Raw genomic sequence first — 12327 nt, 5'->3', positions numbered from 1 at the left:
TTAGGTTATGAAACAGAGGGTGAGATGAGAGAAATTGTGATATTTCTGTGAACCTTTTGTGAAATCTTAATAAAAAGAGAATAAAAAAATAAATAAATAAAAATAAAAAATAAAGTCTTTGGAGTGAGTTGAAAGTCTGTGTTGCCTAGCAACAGCCCCAAAACTTCTCTGCTCTAGAGATCATGGAGGAACGGACCAAAATACCAGCAACTGTGAGAAAAACCTTGTGAAGATTTACAGAAAACATCTGACCTCTGTCACTGCCAACAAGGCCAAGCAAGTTTATTTGTATAGCACAATTCAACACAAGGTAATTCAAAGTGTTTTTACATCAACATTAAAAGCGCAAGACACATTGAAACAGTAAATAACAAATAAAATGAAATAAAATGATAAGAAAAGAGGGAAAATAATAAAAAGCACAAGTTGTTAATTAAAAAGTAAGGGCTGTACAGTACAGCAGGTACACCTCATTCTTACAATGGCAAGAATTACGTTTCTATACGGTCAAAACGTACAAAGACCGGGTCAAATACAATATTACAAAAGTAATCTGTAACAATTCGTACGGTGAATTGAAGCAATTTGATAATTCTATGCCGCAATGCCTGTTTCAGGTCTTATTTCACACAACTGACGAGAATTACGTTTCTATACGGTCAAAACTTACAAAGACCGGGTCAAATACAGTATTACAAAGGGTATATAAGAAAGTATTGAGATGAACATTTGTTATTGACCAAATACTTATTCTCCACTATAATTTGCAAATACATTCCTTATTTCCTGGATTCTTTCCCCCCATTCTGTCTCTCATAGTTGAGATATACCTGTGATGAAAATTACAGGCCTCTCTCATCTTTTTAGGTGGGAGAACTTGCACAACTGGTGTCTGACTAAATACTTTTTGCCCCACTGTACATACATACATACATACATACAATAATCACAATCACTGACTATATTGCGTAACAGCATAAACACTCCAGTAGGTTTTAGTTCTGGGTGCTATGGCTTCCTCCTACAGTCCAAAAACTAAGGCAAATATTGTTCTTACTTGTTGGACTAACTAAAATAGATTATTCTAGACCGGGAATCGGCAACCCGCGGCTCTAGTGGCTCCTGGAGCTTTTTCAAAAATGTTTGACCTTTTTTTCATCTTTTTTTTTTTTTTTTCCTTTTCTCTTTTTTTCTTCTTTTTTTCCTTTTTTTCTTTTTTCTCTTTTCTTCCTTTTTTAATCTCGACATTTTGACTTTTTTCTCAACATTTTGACTTTTTTCTCAACATTTCGACTTTTTTTTCGAGATTGTACTTCAACATTAATCTCAACATTTTGATTTTTTTTCTCTAAATTTTGACTTTTTTCCTCGAAATTTCGACTTTTTTCTCAACATTTCGACTTTTTTCACAAAATTTTGACTATTTCCTCGACATTTTGACTGTTTTCTCAAAATTTGGACTTTTCTCAACATTTCAGGTTTTTTCTCAAGATTGTACTTCAACATTAATCTTGACATTTCGACTTTTTTCTCAACATTTCGACTTTTTTCTTGAAGTGCATAATGAAAAGAAAAATCTCCCCCCAGTTCTAACTAATATAGAAACATGCAGCATGTGTTGTCTTCATTCTAAGGCTTATACAAGACTTTTCATTTTTTGCGGCTCCAGACATATTTGTTTTTTGTGTTTTTGGTCCAATATGGCTCTTTCAACATTTTGGGTTGCCGACCTCTGATCTAGACTGAATTAGCGGGAGTTAGTGTGCATGGTTGTTTGTCTCTATGTGAGCCTGTCATGATGGAGCCTCTTTTCTAATGTTTCAACCCCTTTGTGACCCTAAAAAAACATAGATCGATGTTTTCTGAAATGTCATTATCTCACACTCACATTGAAGAACAGAATAAATCACATTGTAATTTTGTTATTTCTTTATACCCCTCCAGCTTAAAGACAGCTATATAACATATCTAATGTACCTTGTATGTTCCATTTAGCACTATGCATTGATAATGAAGTACATTAGCGGCCTCCTCTGCTGCTGGATGTCCATATTCACAAACCTCTGCTTCCTGCTCGTACCTGGATGGACTCCTTCGATTCAAATGTCAAGAATCGATTCCAATTTTTAAGCTTCAGAATCGATTATCAAGATTTGATTCGATTCCGATATTGATTTGGGTTAGTGTTATTAAAACTGTTTTTTGAGCTGTTGCATGAATTATATGACTGTAGTTCTGCAACATATTAATTGGAGCTTAACAAGCGAATTTCGGGAGCAGGACCACGCCTCAACCACGCCTCCTCCGGCACCACGCCTCTTCCGGCAAACCTTCAAATACCAGCCTAACCTTCACTTCCTCTTCGCCCTCGTTCTATGCACAGCACGCTCGCTCTCGGGCAGCACGTCAACGCTCCTACACACTCTCGTATCTCGAAAACAGTTACTCACCCATTCATGGATCTCGTGTTGCTATCGCCTCCGGACCACGATCGGCTTGCAGGAGATCACCAGCAAACACCAGCTGATCGGAATCCGGAGGAGGAAAACTCTTCAGCCGTCGCCGTGCCTGAAGCGCCGCTCTTCCGGGCCCCCACGGCCGCCCGGCGAGCCGGTCAAGCCCCGTATCCTCTGTGATCCCGTCCGGTTCACCTCTCCTGAACATCCTGGATTGTCGCCGCAGGTCTCCGACTCCTCTTCCGTGTTCCTCGCCATCGATCCGACAGCGCAGGTTGCGCAATCCGCCGCCCCCCCCCCCCGACCGGCCATGCTCATTCAGCAGCCTCAACCGCCAGCGCTAGAAGGGGCTCTTGGCACCGGGTTGCCAGGATCCTCTGCTTCCTCAGTCCCAACAGGTTACCTCGGTTGGGGGCCACCGGCATCGTGATGTCGGTCCCCGGCATCCCTCCCACCGCATTTCAACCCAGTTTCCTTCCTCAACCCGTTCCGGCCCCGCAGGCAACTACTCATTTCACCCCGTCCACAGCTAATCCCGCCGTCCGTCATCCCACGCTTTCGCTTCCCGCCCTTCCCCAGTTCCGGCCAGTGCCTGGCTTCCCTCCCACCGCATTTCGGCCCGGTTTTCTTCCTCGACTCGTTCCGGCCCCGTGGGCAGCTGCTCGTTCGCCCCGTCCGCGGCTGGTCCCGCCGCCCGTCATCCCAACGCTTTCGCTCCCCGCACTTCTCCGGTTCCGGCCAAACCTGCGCAAACAAACCTACAACAGCTAACTTCGGGGCTGGGGTAACTAGCACCGGGTTGCTAGCCCCCCCCAGCCCACCCCCAGCACCTACAACAGCTAACTCAGCGGTGTTACTAGCACCGGGATGCTAGCACACCCCGCCATGTTTCGGAGGAGGCAAACTCCTCAGCCGCCGCCGTGCCCGAATAACCACTCTCCCGAGCCTGACAGCCGCCCAGAAACTTCTGCCTCTTCAGTCGTCCACATTCCACCCGGTTCATCCCTTCTGAACATCCGGCATCACTGCAGCTCACCATCTTCCAGCCTTTCCAGCCCACCTCCGCCATCGGAGGGAAGAGGACGCGGACAATCCGGATCAGCCCATAGCCGTCGTCGCAGGTCAGATTTCCACCCACACCAGCAATCTCCTCACTCCCTCCCCAAGGTCCCTGGCACCGGGATGCCACTACAGCAGCTAGATCCGGCTGGGGTTTCTGGCAGCGGGATGCCACTACAGCAGCTAGATCCGGCTGAGGTTTATGGCACCGGGATGCCACTACAGCAGCTAGATCCGGCTGGGGTTTCTGGCACCGGGATGCCACTGCCCCCCCCAGCCCACCTCCACCAACTACAGCAGCTAGATCCGGCTGGGGTTTCTGGCACCGGGATGCCACTGCCCCCCCCAGCCCACCTCCACCAACTACAGCAGCTAGATCCAGCTGGGGTTTCTGGCACCGGGATGCCACTACAGCAGCTAGATCCGGCTGGGGTTTATGGCACCGGGATGCCACTACAGCAGCTAGATCCGGCTGGGGTTTCTGGCACCGGGATGCCACTGCCCCCCCCAGCCCACCTCCACCAACTACAGCAGCTAGATCCGGCTGGGGTTTCTGGCACCGGGATGCCACTGCCCCCCTCAGCCCACCTCCACCAACCACAGCAGCTAGATCCGGCTGGGGTTTCCGGCACCGGGATGCCGCTGCCCCTCCCCAGCCCACCTCCACCAACTACTGCAGCTAGATCCGGCCGGGGTTTCTGGCACCGGGATGCCACTGCCCCCCTCAGCCCACCTCCAGCACTTAATCCACCTCCAGCACCTACAACAGCTAACTTCAGCCGGGGTTACTGGCACCGGGATGCCACTGCCCCCCTCAGCCCACCTCCACCAACTACAGCCGCTAGATCCGGCCAGGGTTTCTGGCACCCTCTCTCATCGCCACCCGCTTCCGGGCTGGTGTACTTCAGCGTCCGCTGGCGAGGTGCATACTACTTGCAGTCAGTCACTGCAAGAGTAGCCCCTAACTTTTCGACACCTTCAGAGGCCCTCTGCTGGATCCTCTCCAACAACCACGGCATTCCTTCCTCGTCCATCTCTTGAATGATTCCTCATCGTTACCCCTCTCTCATCGCCACCCGCTTCCGGCCTGGTCACCCTGACTTCCGTTTTCTCTGAACTCGGGGTTCCATTGTCCGCTGAGAAAACGGCAGGCCCCTCCACCTCCCTCGAATTCCTTGGTATCACTCTTGATACGGATCTGTTTCAGGCTTCTCTTCCAACCGAAAGCTCAACCGAATCGGTCTTCTTATTTATCGGTCTTCTATTTCCTCTTAGCTCCAGGCTGCACCAAACGCCAACTCCTCTCCCTCCTGGGCCACCTCAATTTTGCCATGCGCATTATTCCCCAAGGGCGGGCCTTCATCTCACACTTGCCGTCCATCACTTCCGCTGTTCCATCTCTCTTGTCTCCCATCTCCCCAGACAACTCGAGCCGTGCCGAGCTCCATTTTGGCTCAACCTCCTTGCCACCTGGAAGGCGATCACTTTTTTTTTATGATGACCAACTGGCTCACCCCCACGACATCAATCCATACACTGATGCTGCTCCTTCAATCGGTTTTGGGGGCTTTTACGATGGCAGATGGTTCGCAGCAGGACGGCCCTCAGAGCGCGCAAACGAATACCACAACGTTTCGACCGAACCATAGATCATCATCGTCATTGCCATAGTCATTGCCATCGTCATTTGCATCGTCATTGGCATCATCATCGTTATCGTCATCGTTATCGCCTTCGTCATCGCCATCGTCATCGCCATCATCATCATCGCCATCATCATCATCATCATCGCCATCATCATTCATCGCCATCATCATCGCCATCGTCTTCGCCACCATCATCGCCATCATCATCATCGCCATCATCATCATCATCATCATCATCATCATCATCATCATCATCATCATCATCATCATCATCATCATCATCATCATCGCCATCATCTTCATCGTCATCGTTATCTCCTTCGCCATCGTCATCGCCATCAACATCGTCATTGCCATCATCATTTGCATCGTCATCGTTATCGCTTTCGTCATCGCCATCGCCATCGCCATCATCATCATCACCATCATCATTCATCGCCATCATCGGCATCGTCTTCGCCCCCATCATCGCCATCATCTTCATCGCCATCGACATCGTCATTGCCATCATCATTGGCATCGGCATCGTTATCGTCATCGCCTTCGTCTTCGCCATCGTCATCGCCTTCGTCATCATCTTCATCGCCATCATCATCATCGCCATCATCATTCATCGCCATCATCATCGGCATCGTCTTCGCCACCATCATCGTTATCGCCTTCGTCTTCGCCTTCGCCATCGTCATCGCCTTCGTCATCGCCATCATCATTCATCGCCATCATCATCGCCATCTTCTTCGCCACCATCATCGCCATCATCTTCATATCGATAAGTATCGACATAATTAATAAAGGACGCTCCAACTCCACATCCATCATGCTGTTCATGCGCCGTCTAGTCTGGCACTCAGCCATACATCAATTTATCCTCCATGCAGCACATGTCCCCGGTCACTCCACCACCATCACCGACTCTCTCGTTTCTCATCCCCGAAGACCAATCACCCCTGAATACTTCGAGACCCTGGCCAACTACCTGTCTTCCTGGAAAACACAGAGCACATCTTCGACAGATCCTTGCGTCCGAGTCAGGACAGTCGTCACCAGTTTCTGGTTTCACCATCGCTTCCGTCATATACTCTCCTTATCTGGCATCTCCCCAACGCACTACTCCGGTCACTCCTTAGGATCGGAGCCGCCACTTCAGCCTCCTGCCACGTATCCCAGAGCACCTCATACAGCTCATGGGCCGATGGTCCTCCCAACTATCATCGCTACATTCGCTCAGATCTTAGCGACCTCAGATCCGCTCAGTCTCATCTCCTTAAATAATCCACGGTTTTGGGGGTTCGTCGTTGCCCGGGCGCTACGGCGGATTCCCTACCAGCTTCCCCACAACGCATCGACTGATCCATAGATCATCATCATCGCCATTGTCATCGTCATCGCCATTATCATCACCATCGTCATCGTTATCATCTTCGTATCAATAAATCATTTAAACGTATCCTGTTGATGGCGTGGTCCTTGCTAGTGAATTGGAGCTTAACAAGCGAATTTCAGGAGCAGGACCACGCCTCAACCACGCCTCCTCCGGCACCACGCCTCTTCCGGCAAACCTTCAAATACCAGCCTAACCTTCACTTCCTCTTCGCCCTCGTTCTATGCACCCCTCCCCCCCACCCCTTTTCTCTTCTCCTTCTTCCCTCTCTTTCTCTACCTCATAGATTCCTAGGGGGTTCGTCGTTGCCCGGGCGCTGCGGCGGATTCCCTACCAGCTTCCCCACAACGCATCGACTGATCCATAGATCATCATCATCGCCATTGTCATCGTCATCGCCATTATCATCACCATCGTCATCGTTATCATCTTCGTATCAATAAATCATTTAAACGTATCCTGTTGATGGCGTGGTCCTTGCTAGTGAATACTAGTATTATATTGAGATTCAACAGCAAGTATTGGCAGCTAATGATGCTGTAAGAAACAAACACCTCCCAGAATGCTGATAGAACTGCTTTCAGAAACATCATGTGGGTCAGAATTACCAAACAGATCCAGGGCAGCAAACAGAGACGCATGAAATCGGTTTTAGTTTTTTAACACATTCTGTTTTTATTTTTTCCATTTTCGGTCTATTTTGGTTTTTAATTTTTTGAGAATTTGGTTTTTAGCATTTTATGCAAATGTAACCCCAAGACAGTGTATAAAGTAATTAAATATAAACAATTTATGCAATTATAACTGAAAACTTTAATGTTTTCATACCTTTAAACATATTTAAAGGCAAAAACATGGCACCAGTTATTCTGGTGTGCAACAAAACATTCCTTTTTCGGGCATAAATAATGATGAAAAAAAATCGATCTTTAGACATATGAATCGATTTTTAGGAATTAATATGAGAATCAAATTAGAATTGGAAATTATTTTTTTTTCAACACAGGCCTAAATGGTACAATTTGTGAATGTTCCAGGTGTTGAAAGGAAACATCTGCCATTGAGACTCATGACATGTTGTACCAAGTTACCAAAAAACCCAATCTTCTCCCTGAGGTCATCTGTCTTACTGAGTTCTTCAACATGGGCTTTACTTGTGATAAAAAGTCATTTCACTATTCATTTGACAATAGCTCAGATAATCTCAATATTGGCTTGTGTTTCCAGCCAAAGCAGCTTGAAAAAGAATAAGCTGATTTATTTCTCCGTGACGCAGCTGATGCTGCTCGTTGTGAGACTCGGGATGAGGATGAATCTATCCTTCTCTGTACGTTTTATTATTCTATCTCTTTTCTTATCATTTCATTTAATTTTATTTGTTATTTACTGTTTAATTGTCATGTTCTGGACTCTGGAAAGATCCTAGTGACAACTTCTGTTCTGCAACGCTGTATAAATGAATGAATGAATAGTCTTTATTTCAGTCTTAAGCCTTGTACAAGTTAAGCCATTTTTACAAAATGAAAAATAAAAAAAAGTAAAATAAACATTGCTTTTGCCGAAAAGGTGTAGCTGAAGCCGTGGTTTATAGTGCCTACACTTTTTATCTTGTGATCAACTTAAATCTGGAACATTAGCATTAATCCGTGAAAACAAACAATGCATAAAGAAGACAAAAAAATAAAGAAGACAAAATATAAAATTGACGTTTCACATTCTAGAATGTTTTTGATAATATTCTTTATAGTTGTAGTGTTTTATATTTATTTACAATATTTTCTTTAAAAATTTTCTTAAACTTGTAGATAGAACTGTACATTTTTACATCGTTGTCACAACTATTCCATATTTCTCTAGCCTTAATTGATGTCCATCTCTTTTTAATATTTGTTCTTAGAGAGAGAGAGAGAGAGAGAGAGCACACATGTGCCCCTGCCTGTTTTTAGTCATCATTTATAACATTTTATGTATATTTTATTTTATGTATATGGGTGTGTTACTGTGTAGAGTAAGTTCCAGGTCAGGTGGACTACTCTGCTAAGTTACATGTATTGTGCATTTATAATTGCGACTTCTTGTTTTATTCTGTTGCCATCAACCTGACAAGGGACTGCAGATGAAAAATAAGCCTGATGACTATATCTGGCATATTTACATTTATGTATTTACTTATTTAAATGTGTATTAATATACACTGTCCCTATTCTAAATAAATAAATAAATACTGTCGTCATCTCAAACATGAGTTTCCCCCCTCAGGTCATAGCGGGTTTCTTTTATTTGGAACAAATAAATTGAATTGAATTGAATTGTTGATTTGAATTGCTCCACATTGGACTATTGCAATGCACTTTATGTTGGCATCGCCCAATCTTCTTTTAGCCGTCTTCAGCTGGTACAAAATACATCTGCCCGTCTTTTAACAAACACACCCAGACGAGAGCAGATCATCCCGGTCCTCTATTCCCTTCACTGGCGCATGTTCGTTTTAGAGTTGATTTTAAACTAATTTTTATATTCAAATTTTTCTAATTTTTTGAGATAGGATATTTGAGTTTTCTTAAGCTGTAAACCATGATCAGCAATATTAAAATAATAAAAGGCTTGCAATATTTCAGTTGATTTGTAATGAATCCAGAATGTATGACATTTTTGTTTTTGTAATTGCATTACAGAAAATCACAATATTCTAATGTTCTGAGACAGTCCTGTATCTGTGTGTTTGGGCGCGAGCTGCCAAATCAAATTGGCCTTCAAGGGATTACTGAATGAATGAATGGTTTATGAATGAATGAATGGTTTATTTCGGACAGAATACATTGAGACATTTACATGTTCATTTCACAAATAAAATAAAAGGTAAATAGAAATGTCCGAAAAAGGAGTAGGCTGAAGCCAAGGGCTTATTATAGCCTATCCTGTGCAGTGTATATCATTCACACAATATGGCATATGGTGGATGATAATACACAAATAAGAAAATAAATATATAAAAAGAAAACAAAGAGAAACTGTCATTGCATTATGTTATATAAAAATAGTAATACTAATAATGTAAAAAGGGGTATATAGTGGTGCTATTTTCATGTTAATCTATAATAGTCTATACCAACATAATTAACAGATTTCTTTATCTGACATTTATGACATTTTTGTTTTTTTAATTGCATTACAGAAAATAAAGAACTTTATCACAATGTTCTAATTTTCTGAGACAGTCCTGTATGTGTGTGTTTGGGCGTGAGCTGCCGAATCAAATTGCCCTTCAAGGGATTAATAAAGTTGTCTTGAATCTTGAATCTTTATTGTCTTAGTTTGGCCCTTATACTCCGTCGTACTGTTGTAATTAGGGTTGCCAACTCCCTGTAAAATAAATAAGGGACACCTCCCGATTGCCTTCACCCTTCCTGGCGTGGTGAATTTTTTTAGCCCCTTTTTTTGTCAGTGAAACGATTTTTTCACTATTGGACTCGAACCTGAACCTGAGATGCATATTTTTGAATGCCATAAACACATGGAAAACAAATTATTATCCAGCAATTCACTTTAATACAAAATAACAAAATCAACTGAATAAAATAAGTATCTTTTTTAAACAGAAACCTGTCCTGCTTTACTTAAAATTGTATACATTTATATAAAACAATATAAAGAAAGCAGAACATCCATTCTGTAATAGTGCACATTTTTAGTGCAATAAATAAAGTGCAAACAGAAAGTCTGTAGAAAACTTGTAAACATATTTGTGCCTCAAAGGCCATGACTGCAGGCTACAGCTACAGAAACAAAATAACTTATGAACTCAACAGCTCAATGCCATTTTCCATTGGCATTTTATGACTATTTTTTGACTCTCACAGTAATACGGGACAAAGTGCGTCTCTTTTCAGCTCAATACGGGATGCGAACTTTAGTTTATAAATACGGAGACGATTCCGTTTTTCAAGGGATGGTTGGCGACCCTAGTAGTAATAGCAGAGGTGTCAAAAGTATTCACATTCATTACTCAGGTAGAAGTATAGATACTAGAGTTTAAAAATACTCCTGTAGAAGTTGAAGTATCAACTCAAGTTTTTTACTCAAGTAAAAGTATAAAAGTACTGGTTTCAAAACTACTTAAAGTATAAAAGTAAAAGTAATGTAAGGGGGAAAAAAGCCATTAAAAATGAATGCATCTTAGTATAATACAAATATATTAAAGAACCATATATGTGTACTATTGAGCATTAACATGTGTTTCAGAGAGCAGGAGATATGATGACTAGTTATAAGTATTGTAATGGTGCAAAAAGTCAAACTTCAGAGGCATGTTATCATTTATCCTAACCTTTATTGGAATGTACATCCAAGTTTAGTTGCAGGAATCTGAGGGAACGGATGTAAGAACAAAACTGGACAAGAACATCTGAAACAACCACAACCAAATTCACTCTATCCGGATGGAGCAATTTAACTGGATAGTTTTTTTTTAAAGGCCGAAATGAAATAGATTAACGAGGCTGTTTTTAAAATGTAAGGAGTAAAAAGTACAGATAATTGCGTGAAAATGTAAGGAGTAAAAGTAAAAAGTCGTCTGAAAAATAATTACTCCAGTGAAGTATAGATAACCAAAATTAATACTTAAGTAAGGTAACGAAGTATTTGTACTTCGTTACTTGACAGCTCTGACTGGACCACACAATCTCCTCTAGCTGCTCCTTTATAAACTGGTTCAGTACAGGAGGAGCAAGTCCATGAATGATTTTATACAATAGACATAAGTGTGAGCATTTGATGAGATTTTCCAGATGTAACAACTTATATTTCAATAAAATATGGCAGTGATGATAGTCATTGGATTTCTTGTCCAGTACCTTTATGGTTTTTTTATATAAGGAAAGTAGTGGTTTAAGTGCAGTGTTACTAGCTTGAGACCAGGTTGTCAAGCATTATGTTATATGGGAGAAGATCATTGAGTGGAATGAATGAATGAATGAATGAATGAATGAATGAATGAATGAATGAATGAATGAATGAATGAATGAATGAATGAATGAATGCATGAATGAATGAATGAATGAATGATTTTTATTTTTTTGTCATGTCCGAAGACCCATCCCTTACGGGATTATAAGACACCAGAAACAGAAAATCATCAAATACACAATATCACACGCACTTATTTGGGAGCTACACAATGTACACCGGAAAAACAAAATAAATAAATCAAAAACCAGAATGGATATTTTTACATATATGTTACTTTTCTTCGCCTATCCCACGCTTTCTCCAAATAGTCAGCAAGTGCAAATACTTTATGATCAAAAATCCATTTGAGTCTCTCAGCATCGTTTACCCACATCAAATCCAAATTCTTACACCTATCAAATAATTTTTGACGCAGCTCATGATACAGAGGACAATAAAAAGAAAATGGAACTGGATGGAGTGGATGTACATTAGTGCAGCTTTGGTTGACATGCAACTGCGAACATGTCTAAAGTTTGCCAGATTGAATTTGATGCATTTAGAAACCTTTTTGATATGTTCTTTAAATTTAAGATTACTATCAATGACCACCCCGAGGTATTTAAAATCTGAGACAACACACTACCCTTATGATAAAATCCACCATCCCCCCTGATTTTTTTTACAACTCGAGTACTGGCTATATAAATAAAATAGAATTGTAGTGGGTTTGTTTCTTTTCCGCGGCAGCGGCTGCCGCACGCGTTTGCCGCGTGCGGCAGCCGCTGCCGCGGCAGGAAGTTGCGCCGCTCCGTCCGCGCTCCGGCGCCGCGGTGCG

This window comes from Cololabis saira, chromosome 21, assembly GCF_033807715.1.
Source record: "Cololabis saira isolate AMF1-May2022 chromosome 21, fColSai1.1, whole genome shotgun sequence".
NCBI lineage: Eukaryota > Metazoa > Chordata > Actinopteri > Beloniformes > Belonidae > Cololabis > Cololabis saira.
This window is presented reverse-complemented; position numbering follows the sequence as displayed.